The sequence below is a fragment of the Prosopis cineraria genome, unplaced genomic scaffold (genome assembly GCF_029017545.1).
Source record: "Prosopis cineraria cultivar Desert tree isolate PC_DT_omini unplaced genomic scaffold, ASM2901754v1 PC10, whole genome shotgun sequence".
Classification (NCBI taxonomy): domain Eukaryota; kingdom Viridiplantae; phylum Streptophyta; class Magnoliopsida; order Fabales; family Fabaceae; genus Prosopis; species Prosopis cineraria.
In genome coordinates this window covers 29,851,486-29,863,845 of record NW_026555341.1, presented here as the reverse complement: position 1 = coordinate 29,863,845, position 12,360 = coordinate 29,851,486, and positions in this window count along the sequence as shown.

The following is a 12,360-nucleotide window of genomic DNA, read 5'->3' as shown; positions in this document are numbered from 1 at the left end:
TTTTAGGCAGGATCAAGAACCTTTAATGATTTTAGAATTATACCTTATGAATTACCAAGGCATTCAATCTCTTCAATACCCCTGACCATGCCTTCAACAATACATTTACAAGGCCTAGATATATCATCCAATATCTCAAGGTTAACCTATCAAAGAGATAAGGAAGATTAGAATGGTAAATCCATGTGGTATGGCCCACACTAAGTTTTCACGTAGTGGTTGGCATATTTCATTATTATATGTGCTTAGTATTGCCAAAAATCTACGAGTGTGGCATGGGTTGAACACAATGCTCAATATCACCAATTTTGGAGACGGTGTAGATTAAGCACGTATGACACCCTAAAATTTAAGAAAGGGGAACCCATGGTCAAACAATGAGTACGGGAGCCTTTAGCTGGGTGACCCTTCACAATTAGAGAGCAAGGCTAATATAAAGGGGGACTAGACCTATACGAGTTGTTAGACTATGGGTTCAATCATAAGATATAAGGAATGAGGGATATAAGGTAGTTGCATTGATCATGTGGCATAATATCATGTGTTATAATATGATTAATGTGTGATTGACCTATATGATATAAACTGCCTATTCGCTTATATGTGACACACTTTAATATAGTTTAATTAAGTTTCTTGGTTACTAGGATTGGTTAATCTCATTCTCGTTTATTAATATCATTACAGGAGACAATAAGGCGAAGGGAAAGGGGGAGGCATCAATGCCAAAAAACTAGAGTTTATCTTGTAAAGTCTCAAGTTAATTTATCAGTAACTGACATTATTTTGCCAACAATAGGGGTTTTTCATATTGACTTATATTATTTGAAGTTCCCTTGCAATGGTAACCTTAAACTTTGAGTTTAGGTATTTTTGGATTGTCTTGGCCATAGTCTCTAACTTAAATTAAAAAAGTAAAAAATTTTAAAACTTTAAATGACAGGTGTTTCAAACACCCGTTCGTCATTTAAAGTCCTAACAATATATGACGGGTTTTTTAAACACCTGTCATATATTTAGGGCCAATGTTTTAGTTTCTTGAATGAAAAAAAATTTAGGGCCAATGTTTAAAACAACAGTCATTTAAAGCCTCAATGATATATGACGGTTGTTTAAAACACCGGTCATATATTCATAAATAAATGACAGGTATTCTCATTTTTATTCAATTTTCAGACTCATTTTTTCATTCTCGCCCGTTCTTCTTCTCTATTTTCTCTCTTCTCTACTTCTACACTAAATTGGTAGAAATCTCTCAATCTGCCTCTATTGCTATCGTCAACCACCTTAGTCCCTCTCTGACGTGAAAGTACTCCTCCTATGCTGTCTGTTGCCTTTCTCATTTGCTTCCTCTTTGTGTTTCATTTTCTCTTCTCCAAGGTACATGGGTTTGTGATTTCTATGGTTTTTCTTCATTTTCTTCCAATATGCTTAGATTTCTAGGTTATGAGATTGGTTTATTTAATATTATGGCTTGTTTTATTAGTTGATTTTTGTTGTTTAAATTTCTCCTCATTTGTTGTCCATTTTAATATTGTGGGGTGTTAAAAATTGTTAATGTTTGATATTTTATTGACTTGAGAATGATAGTAGATAATATACTTGGCCTTAGGATGATTATTAAGATGAAAATTAGTGATCAAAATGGGATATTTATGATGATTGTACTTTTCTATGATTTTTGACTAATTTATTTCAATAATTTTTAATTTAAATTTCGTGCATTGTTTGATCAGAGTAGTTTTATTATTCAAAACTACATAGTGAAATGTACTAGTGTATCAATTTTCATTACAATTAGAGTTCATTTTAAAGACCAAAACTGACACGCAATTTCTCTAAAAAACATTATTATTTTATTGATATTTTTACATTTGGTAAAGAATGATTTGTTCTTGGCTTGAAATTGCTAATATAGAATATGTGTAACCTTAGAATGATCAATGAAATAGAAAACATTAATTTAACATGATGTTTATAGTGTTTTTCTTTTTTCTATGATTTTTGAACGAATTATATATATAATTTTATAATAATTAGAGTTAATTTGAAAATGCTATTTTGTGAGAATTTTGTTGGTTTTATAATTGTATATGGTTGGAATTAGTTTGTTGAGTGAGATGCCAAGATTGAAAAGAGGATTTTAGCTCGAGAGATACTTTCTTTATGTCGTAATGTTGCTAAATTTTTTTCGGTGTTTGAAGGAGTATGTGAATGCTCATGCATTATGACTCATGATTCATTAATTACTCTATATTATATGTAGAGCAGTCAATTTCTTTATTGATAATCTTTCTATCATTCCTTTCCTCTCCATATTCATGAGTCACTAATCACATTTCCTTGAATGGATGTCTTTTAGATTAAAAAGTTATGGATAAAGAATGAATGTCTTTCAATCGATTAAGTAAAGAATATTTGAATGGTGTGAAAGAGTTTATGAGGTTTTCTCTTGAGCATGTAAAAGACCCTAGAAGAATAGTATGCCCTTGTGTAAGATGTGGTCTTTTGAAGTAAATTAGTGCATCTGAAATGGAATACCATTTAGTGTGCTATAGTATTGATGAAAATTACAAGTGTTGGCATAAGTTAGGGTAAGTAACTTACCCATCATTTATACTAACTTCAAATGATAGATATCTTATTTACCTGTCATTTATATTTTCATTTCACTTGTCTTTCTATAAAAATTTTATTTTAAATGATGGTTTTATAACCATCATTTATTAGTGGACTTTAAATGTCAGCCGAATAAATGATGCGTATTACCCGTCATCTATGGACTAAAATAACTGTCATTTATTTTCTTTTTTGTACTAGTGTAGCCTTTCCATTTCCATTACCAATGTTGAGAATATAATTGCCTTCTAACACTCTTCCATTAAAAGTTGATAGATTCGATTTTTGCAAAGTTCTCCAGCCTAACTTAGCCAATCAAACACAATTATGAGCCTAAAAAAAAATCCATTCGTAAATAATTTTAAACCAAAATTTAAGGAAAAAAAAATCACATCAAATGTCTCATAAAATTCATAAAATAAATTAAAAAAATATCTTTTGTACGTAAGAGCATTTTGGGGGGAAAATAAACTACTCATGCACTTATTATAAGGGTTATATTTCCTTGTTTGACTTGTCTGCAAAGTGATTTCCAATTTATTTAAAAAAAATTGAACATTTCTATCAAGTTATTATAACCTCAAATTGTACATTGCAGCAACTGAATTTTATCACAGTGAGTTAGCCATCCTAATCAAGAGTGTGGGTATGTATGTATGCAAGTTTAATTGTATGTGTACATAGAGAGAGAGAGGGAGAGAGAGAGAGAGAGCAGTGTGATGTCTGCTCACCCTATAATTGGTCAGTCCACTGGATCAGCAATCTTCTCTTCGCAAATCTCTTTCATGTTTTCTGGGTGAGGAATACAATGAATAAACAATTGATGTCAGAATTAGAACAAAAGAAGACAACAAAACAAAGAACTAAATAATTTAATTTGAGAAAGACATAGAATTGTTGATTATTGCACTGAATTTAAAATTGAAATAGATTTGAAGGAAAACAAAGTGAAAAGGACACATCATAAGATCTAGTTCAGTCTGCAGTGGGTGGTCCTTTGCAGTATCAACAAATATGAATTTTCCAAATCTATTTGAGTTTAAAGTTGATGGGTTGACTTCTTATTTTCCCCTTCAAATTCAAGACAGAACCAAAAATAATCATTATCATAAACCTGGTTCAAAAGCTGTGAATAAGAGATGATAATAACAACAACAAGCCTTTATCCCACTAGGTGGGATCGGCTACATGAATTGCAAGATGTCATTGTGTTCTATCATTTACCAAGCCTTTATAAATATTATTAATTAAGAAATCGTGTTCAACAACTTTCAAGAGTGTTCTCTTAACAGGGTTCAAAGTTATATATTCCACTCTTCTTACTAGTGCCTCTTGCAATCTTCTTTGTACATGCCTAAATCATCTCAAACAATTTTCTACCATTTTTTTCTCAATAGGTGCTACCTTCACTTTTTTCACGTATGTGCTCATTTTAAATTTTATCTTTACGTGTATGTTCGCACATTCATCGTAACATTCTCATCTCTACTACTCTAACTTTATGCTCTTACTGTCCCATTTAAGCCCAACATTCACTACTATATAACAAAGCTAGTCTGATAGTAGTGCAATAAAACTTTTCTTTAAGTTTATTAGGCATCTTACAGTTGTAAATAACTCAAATAGAAACCTTTCGACTCTAATGTCCTCCTCCATAACTCAAGTTTACAATTAATCTCTTCTCTTGTCTCTACTATTAGAATTATATCATTCGCGAAGAGTATACATTTGAGAATTTTTCCTTGAATATGTTTCATCAAAATATGTAGGACCAAGTTAAATAGATAAGGGCTAAAAGATGATCCCTGATATAGTAGTCTAGTCTTTACAGGAAAGTCCCCCTCATACATATCTTGCATAACTTTAATATAAGCAATCCATACTTCCTTCTTTTCCAAGGCTTTTCAAAGCACTTCTCTTGGTATATAGTCATAAGCTTTTTCTAAATCAATAAAAATTATGTGTAAATCTTTATCTTTACAATGATACTTTTCTATTAACCCCTTTAGTAGATAAATCACTTTTGTAGTCAATCTACTTGGCATAAAACCAAACTGATTCTCAAAAATACTTGTTTCCAATCTCAACCTATGCTTAATTACTTTCTCCCACAATTTCATTGTATGGCTCATGAGTTTAATCCCTCTATAGTTAGTATAATTTTGAATATCCCCTTTATTTTTATAAATAGGAACTTATATACTTCTCTTCCAATCGTCAGGCCTTTTCTTGGATAGTAAAATTATATTAAATAATTTAGATAACCATCTTACCCCTTCTTCACCTAAATATGGACACTTTAATAGATATAAAATTAGGTCTGTTGGCTCTACCATTTGTCATTTTCTTAAGAACTTCCTTTACCTCCTTATTACATATTATTTGATAAAATGACAAATTTTATTCTCCTTCACGAGTTACTAAATCCTCTAAGTTACTAGACAAACCCTCTCCATCATTGAAGAGTTTGGAATAATAAGTTTCTCATTTGTTTTTAATTTCATCATCTGTAACTAAAATTCTTCCCTCTTCATCCTTTATACACCTTACTTGTTCTAGATCTCTTGATTTTCTTTCCCTACTCTTAGTAATCTTATAAATGTTTCATTCTTTTTCCTTTGTCTTAAGGCTCTTATAAAATTCTTCAAAAGCTTTAAAACAAGCTTCACTCATAGATCTCTTAGTTTCCTTTTTAGCCATACGGTACTTTTCCTAATTTTTCCTCATTGTTACACAAATGTATGGCTTTAAAATAGTTCTTCTTATGTTTGATTTTATCCTGTGCACTATTATTCCACCACAAAGACTCTTTATCTCTCAAACTAAAATCTTTTGATTTCCCCAAAACTACTTTTACAACCTCCTTTATCTTTTTAGCCATATCCTCCCATAAGATGTTAGCACTTCCTTGAGATTCTTAAATTCCTTTGTCCAAAAGATTCTGCTTGAAAATATCTTGCTTCTCACCTTTTACTTGTCAACTTTTTTGAATTTTACTCATAATACACACATCAAGAACAAAGACCCTATGTTGTGTCGTTACAGCATCCTTGGGAATCACCTTGCAATTTTTATAGAATCTTCTATTCATGTTCCTAACAAAAAAAAATCAATCTATGACCTTGAGGCTCCAGTTTTGTAAACAAAAAATACTCTGCTTGAAACAAGTGTTGGCAATTTTAAAATCATACGCCAACGAGAAATTAAGAAGAGTTTGTCCTTCATTGTTTAGCTCTTCAAAGCCAAAACCACCATGTACCCTTACATGCTGACTAACCTCCCTCCCAACATGCCCATTAAAGTCTCCTCCAATAAAAATATTTTCACTCTGTGGTATGTGTTGAATCAAACCCTCCAAGTTTTTCCAAAATAATTCCTTAAGGCTGGCTTTTGTCTGACTTTAGGTACATAAGCACTAACAATATTAATAGTCTCACGTCCAACTATCATTTTTAAGAAAATAATTTTATCTCCAATTCTACTAACTTCTACAACATTTTTCTTCTACTCCTTATCAATAATAATACCTATTCCATTGCGTGTGCTTACTTTTTCTATATACCAAAGTTTAAAACCTTAAATATCCTTAGCTTCTTCTCTATGCCATTTTGTTTCTTGCAGGCATAGGATATTGATTTTCCTTTTTGAATCATAACCCCCTACAACTTCTATAGATTTACAATTTAATGTCCTAACATTTCAAGTACCAAATCTAATCTTGCTCTCATGGGAAATATATAAGGGCCCATCCAGGTTAAAACACACACACATACACACACTCTGATAGGTGGTCACGATGATTAAATGAAATAAAAGAAATAAATCTATTAAGATGGTATAGAACAAGAATCTTATTCTATATTTTTCTTAATAGCCGTGCCTAGGAGAATCTTTAAAGGGTTCAAGAATAGTTTTATTGATGATGATATGCTAGCTTTTAGTTGCTAGTCATATTTATAACGCTAAATGCAATATAAAGTACTAAATAAAATCCAAATAACTAGATAACTAATTAGAATCTCCTAAAATCTAAATTACCATATAAAATCTAAATATCCAAAATAATGAATGATAAAATAAAATCTAAACAACTAAATAGATAAACAAAATCTAGGGAAATATCTAAATAAAAAGCTAAATAAAATACTGAATCAAATAATAATGAAATCTATCATTTTTTATCTTTTGATACTTCTTTCTTGAATAAGTCTTTATGGGTATGTTATCTTGAATCTTATCATTACCCCGCCCTTAAAAACTCAACTTGTCCTCAAGTTGAAAAGAGGAGAATTGAGCATGCAAGAGGTCATAGTCCTCCTAGCTTGCTTCTTCCTTAGTTGCTTGTGCTATTCTATAAGTAATTCAAGCAAGTGATGATAGTCCAATGATGATCTAAGACTTGATGAGGCCTCACATGGAACTCAAAATTAGCTAATAGTGGTAAGGGTGCTGGTATAAGTGGTTCTTGCAGCCCATAAGCCAGGTGTAAGAGAGAGATATGGAAAATAGGATGAATACCAGTATCTGCCGATAGTTCCAACTTATAAGCCACCTTTCCAATTTGTTGAAGAATCTTATAGGTGCCAAAAAAGAGAGGTGATAATTTTTTAAACTTTCACTTAGTAAGTGATTGTTGACGAAAAGGTTGTACTCGACTTCCCTTTAATGCTTGTCAGTATAACCTTCATTTGATCTTGAGCCTTATGTAAATCATCCCTTAAAAGTTTGATCATTGTGTCCCTGTTGATCTTCTAAATCAGTTACCAAGGCTTCTCCTTTCACATGAGGAAGCAAAGGAGGGGGTCTCATCCATAAACTAGCTTGAAAGGAGAAGAGTTGGTAGAGGTATGATAACCTGTATTGTATGAGTATTCAGCCTAATAAAGAACTTGTGTTAAGACATGGGTTGCGCATAGGCAAAACATCGCAAATAGGCTTTAAGACCTCTGTTTGACCATTTATTTGGGGATAGTAAGCAATACTTTAACATGGTTTGGCTTAATCAAAATAATTCTTGCCAAAAGGTGCTCATGAAGATAGGGTCCCTATCATAAATGATTGATCAAGGCACCCCATGAAGTCGAATAATTTCCTCATAAAAGATTGCGGCAGTGTAAGGGTGTGCCGAAGCAAGAAAGTGGGCATAGTTACTTAAACGATCAACTACAACTAAGATGACTTCAAAACCATCTGACTTTGGAAGACCGGTGATAAAATTAAGGGTTGAAGAAGTCCAGATGGTGCTAAAGTTTGATACTTATTTTGCTGATAAGTGGCACAATGTCTCACATATGCCTTCACATTTACTTTCATTGCTGGCCAATAGAAGTTCTCAGAGAAACACTTAAATGTTTTAAGAAAGCCTCTGTGCCCCCTAATAGTAATAGAATAGGCCTCTACGTGTAACTTTGGTTGCAGTTGTGATGAAGGGATGACTACCTTGTGATCATAGAAGAGTGTTTGATTCACCGGTGAAATCTAGGCTGGGATGACTAATCTTTCTGTAAATCCTGGATTATGCTATTAATGAAGGGATCTAATGAAAACTCAGAAGGGAGGTCTTGTAGCTTAGAAGCAAAAGGTACTGCTAATTGAAAAAAATTTATATGCTATGGTCATCTAGATAACGCATCACCTCCCTTGTTTTCCACTCTTGCCTTGTGGATGATGGTGAAGTTAAATGGTAATAGCTTGATGATCAATCTTTATTGAGTATTAGTGGTGATATGTTATTGTAATAAATATTAAAGACTAGCGTGATCTATTTTAACAAAGAAATGCCTTCCTAGGAGGTAATGGTGCCATTTTTGGACTACAAGAACTAATGCAAGGAGTTCACAATCATAAGTAGACTTGAAGCAGTTAGAAAACAAGAACTTTTTACTAAAGTAAGCAATAGGGTAGTTGTTTTGCAAAAGTATAGCACTAATCCCTTCTGTGGATGCATGGCATTCAATTGTGAATTCCTCCTCAAACTTGGGCAACTATAAGATGGGTGCCAACATTAATGTACTTTCAAGATGATTAAAGGCCGTTTGAGCTGGTTCAGACCATAAGAAGGCATCCTTCTTAGTTAACTCAATAAGAGGACGTGCAATAATCCTAAAATTCTTCACAAAATGTTAGTAATATCTTGCAAGGCCTAGAAACCCACGTAACTCCTTTACATTTTTAAGAGTAGGCTAGTCACGTACTGCTTTCACCTTTTCATCATCAACTTCAAGTGTGGCCTCCCAAACAAGCATTTTTTTAAATTGACGCAAAACACATTTTCCTATAGGGTCTGTAAGACAATACGCAAGTGGTCTTAGTGCTATTGAATAGAGAAATTGTATATCAAAATATCGTTAAAGAAGATCAATACAAATTTTCACAAATAGGGGCAAAACAAATCATTCATAGCTGCTTGAAAAGTGGTGGGTGCATTAGTCAAGCCGAAAGGCATGACTGTGAACTCATAGTGCCCAAAATGAGTTCGAAATGTTGTTTTGTAAATATCCTCAAGTTGCATCCTGATATGGTGGTATCCTAATCTTAGATCCAATTTGAAAAAATAAACCACCCCATATAATTCATATAATAACTCATTAATGTTAGGAATTGGATACTTATCAAGGATTGTAATACTATTCAATTTGTAGTAATCTATGCAAAAACACCATGAACTATCTTTCTTTGCGACCAATAGTACTAGGCTGGCAAATGGATTGGAACTAGATTGAATAAAGCCCTTTTTTAATAATTCTTCAACTTACTTCTCAAGCTCAGCCTTTTGATAATGTGGATACCTGTCAAATGTTGGGCAGGTTAGCCCCAGGTCGTAAGGGGATAGTATGTGAGTGAGTTCTAAATGGTGGCAAGTTTGTAGGTTCTTCAAAAACAAATGCAAATTCTGAAAAGAAAGGTTTTGGGTTGAAATGTTGGAAAGATGTAGAGTCAGCGAAAGCTTCTACCTATTGTATTGAATTAAATTGAGCACCTCTAGTAGTGTTAGGGACTCCCTGTAGCTTATACCTCTTGCTATTCAACCACAAAATCATAAAAAGTTCATTCCAATTGGCTTGCACCATATTAAGAGATGCCAGCCACTTAATGCCCAGTACCAGATCAGCCCCTCCTAATGAAAATGGAAAAAGAATCTTCTTTAATAATCAGCTCGGTGAGCTTAACTTCTATATCTTTACATACCAGATTACATCATACAATACTGCTATCCCTAATTTAGACTCTAAAAACAAAAATATAACAGGTCGAAAGACATAATTCTTGAGCTAGTGAGTCTGAAATAAAATTATGAGTGGACCCACTATCCACTAGTAACGAAACATTTTGTGTAAGTAATGTTCCTTTAAGTCTCATGGCTACCCCTGTGTTGCTACCTAATATAGCATTTAAAGAAGTTTTTGCCCCTTGTGTAGTATCATTCTTGGTTTCATAGCCTTCAAGGGGAGGGGCAACTTTATCGCCTTCCTCTATGATCTCCAGGAAGGAGAAGGACCCACAACAGCAGTGCCCAGGGCAGAACAAATCTCCATAGTGAAAACACAACCCCTTATCTCTTCATCATTGCTGTTCAATATCTAGAGAAGAGTTTCTGGTTGACACTACAGTCGTTGGTCGAGATCCCCGTGTGTGTTGACACGAGTGATCTCTGCGAAGAAGATGAGGATGAGAGATCAGAGGTTCTGGGTTAGGTGGGTTTCTGGTTGACACTACAGTCGTTGGTCGAGATCCCTATGTGTGTTGACACGAGTGATCTCTGCGAAGAAGATGAGGATGAGAGATCAGAGGTTCTGGGTTAGGTGGGTTGCATTTTATTTTCAATTTCTAAAGATACTCACTGCCCTGTATACCTATTGAGGCTTGTAGATGCGCACGTCTGATCGAAGCTCCTCCTTCAAACCATTCAGAAAGACACAAACCAAGCAGTGTCCCAGCCAGTTCTTCACTCTGGTTGATTGTTTGGCAAATTCTATGCAATAGTCTTGTACTGATCCCTCTTGCCTAATGCTATCAAGAAATTCATTTGGATTTTGGTATTTCAGTTATTTAAAATTCTCTTAGAATACTGTTACGAGATCATCCCAATAGTAAAGAGTTCTTTCAGAGTTGATCCAGGCAAATAATTCCAATACGTCACCCTCCAGCAATAGAGATGCTATATCCACCTTCTCTTCTTCAGGTGTGTTATAATATTTAAAGTATTTTTCTGCCTTTGAAATCCATCCTCGTGGAACACCTCCATTGATCTTTGGAAATTCAATTTTTGTCTGATGAAATCTGGTGCGTTTGCAGTTTTCTCATTCATCTTCATAATAGTATATACGATGTGTATCTCTAGGCTTCTTGATTGCAGAGGTTTCAAGTGCCTCTACCTTTTCTTTTAATAAATTTAGAGTTTCGAGTTTTCGGGTGATTGCGGCTAAATGGTCAGACATGAGTGAGTTTGGATTTTCCGGGTTATTGTTGGATGAGTCGTCAGAAGGATTGGTTTCTTGGCCAGAATGTGTAGTAACCATGACTTTGATGCCAAATGCTAGGTGCTCACGATGATTAAATAAAATAAAAGAAATAAATCTATTAATGGTATAGAATAAAAATCTCGTTCTATATTTCTTTTAATAGTCAGGCTTAGAAGGATCTCCAAAGGATTCAAGAATAGTTTTATTGATGATGATATGCTAGCTTCTAAGTTGTTAGTCATATTTATAATGCTAAATACAATATAAAATACTAAATAAGATCTAGATAACTAGATAACTAATTAGAATCTCCTAAAATCTAAATTACTAGATAAAATCTAAATATCTAAAATAATGAATAATAAAATAAAATCTAAACAACTAAATAGATAAATAAAATCTAGGGAAATATCTACATAGAAAGCTAAATAAAATGCTAAATCAAATAATAATGAAATCTATCCTAATTTATCTTTTGACGCTTCCTTCTTGAATAAGTATTTATGGGTATATTATCTTCAATCTTATCACACACACAGATTGAGACTGTTTAGCAATTTCTACCGCATATTTCACAAGTGACAATAAATCAAGATGTTCCATTCATCTTTACTAAGAATAATAATTAATGATTAGCTAGGAAGCACTGCACATGTTGCATCCGGCAACATCAATTGTAGGAATCAATCAACATAGAGAGTTCAGCTAGTCAAAAGCAAGATCCTTTGAATCTAAGAAACAGTGTTGGATTTTCAGTTCATTTCCTTTAGGATAGATTTTATCCAAGTGATTCTGTTGAATCTAAGAACAGCTAGTTCAGCTATCCAAGTGATTCTCTGGTCATGTTTAGCAGAAATATTATGAACAGAACATAGGTTACTCCGCCCATTAAACGTATCCCTGCTAGTCAAAAGCAAGATCCTTTGAATCTAAGAAACAGTGTTGGATTTTCAGTTCATTTCCTTTAGGATAGATTTTATCCAAGTGATTCTGTTGAATCTAAGAACAGCTAGTTCAGCTATCCAAGTGATTCTCTGGTCATGTTTAGCAGAAATATTATGAACAGAACATAGGTTACTCCGCCCATTAAACGTATCCCTGCTTGCTGAAGATTAAATAGCAAATATTTGTTTCCATGTTTGCCATAAAGTCATAGGATCTGCCATCTAGCCCTTTTTGCCCATCATCCAGTTTTAGTTTAATGAAACACATATAAAGCCAGGTCTCAAAAGTTCTGATATATATATACACACACACACACACACACACAATGGAACAA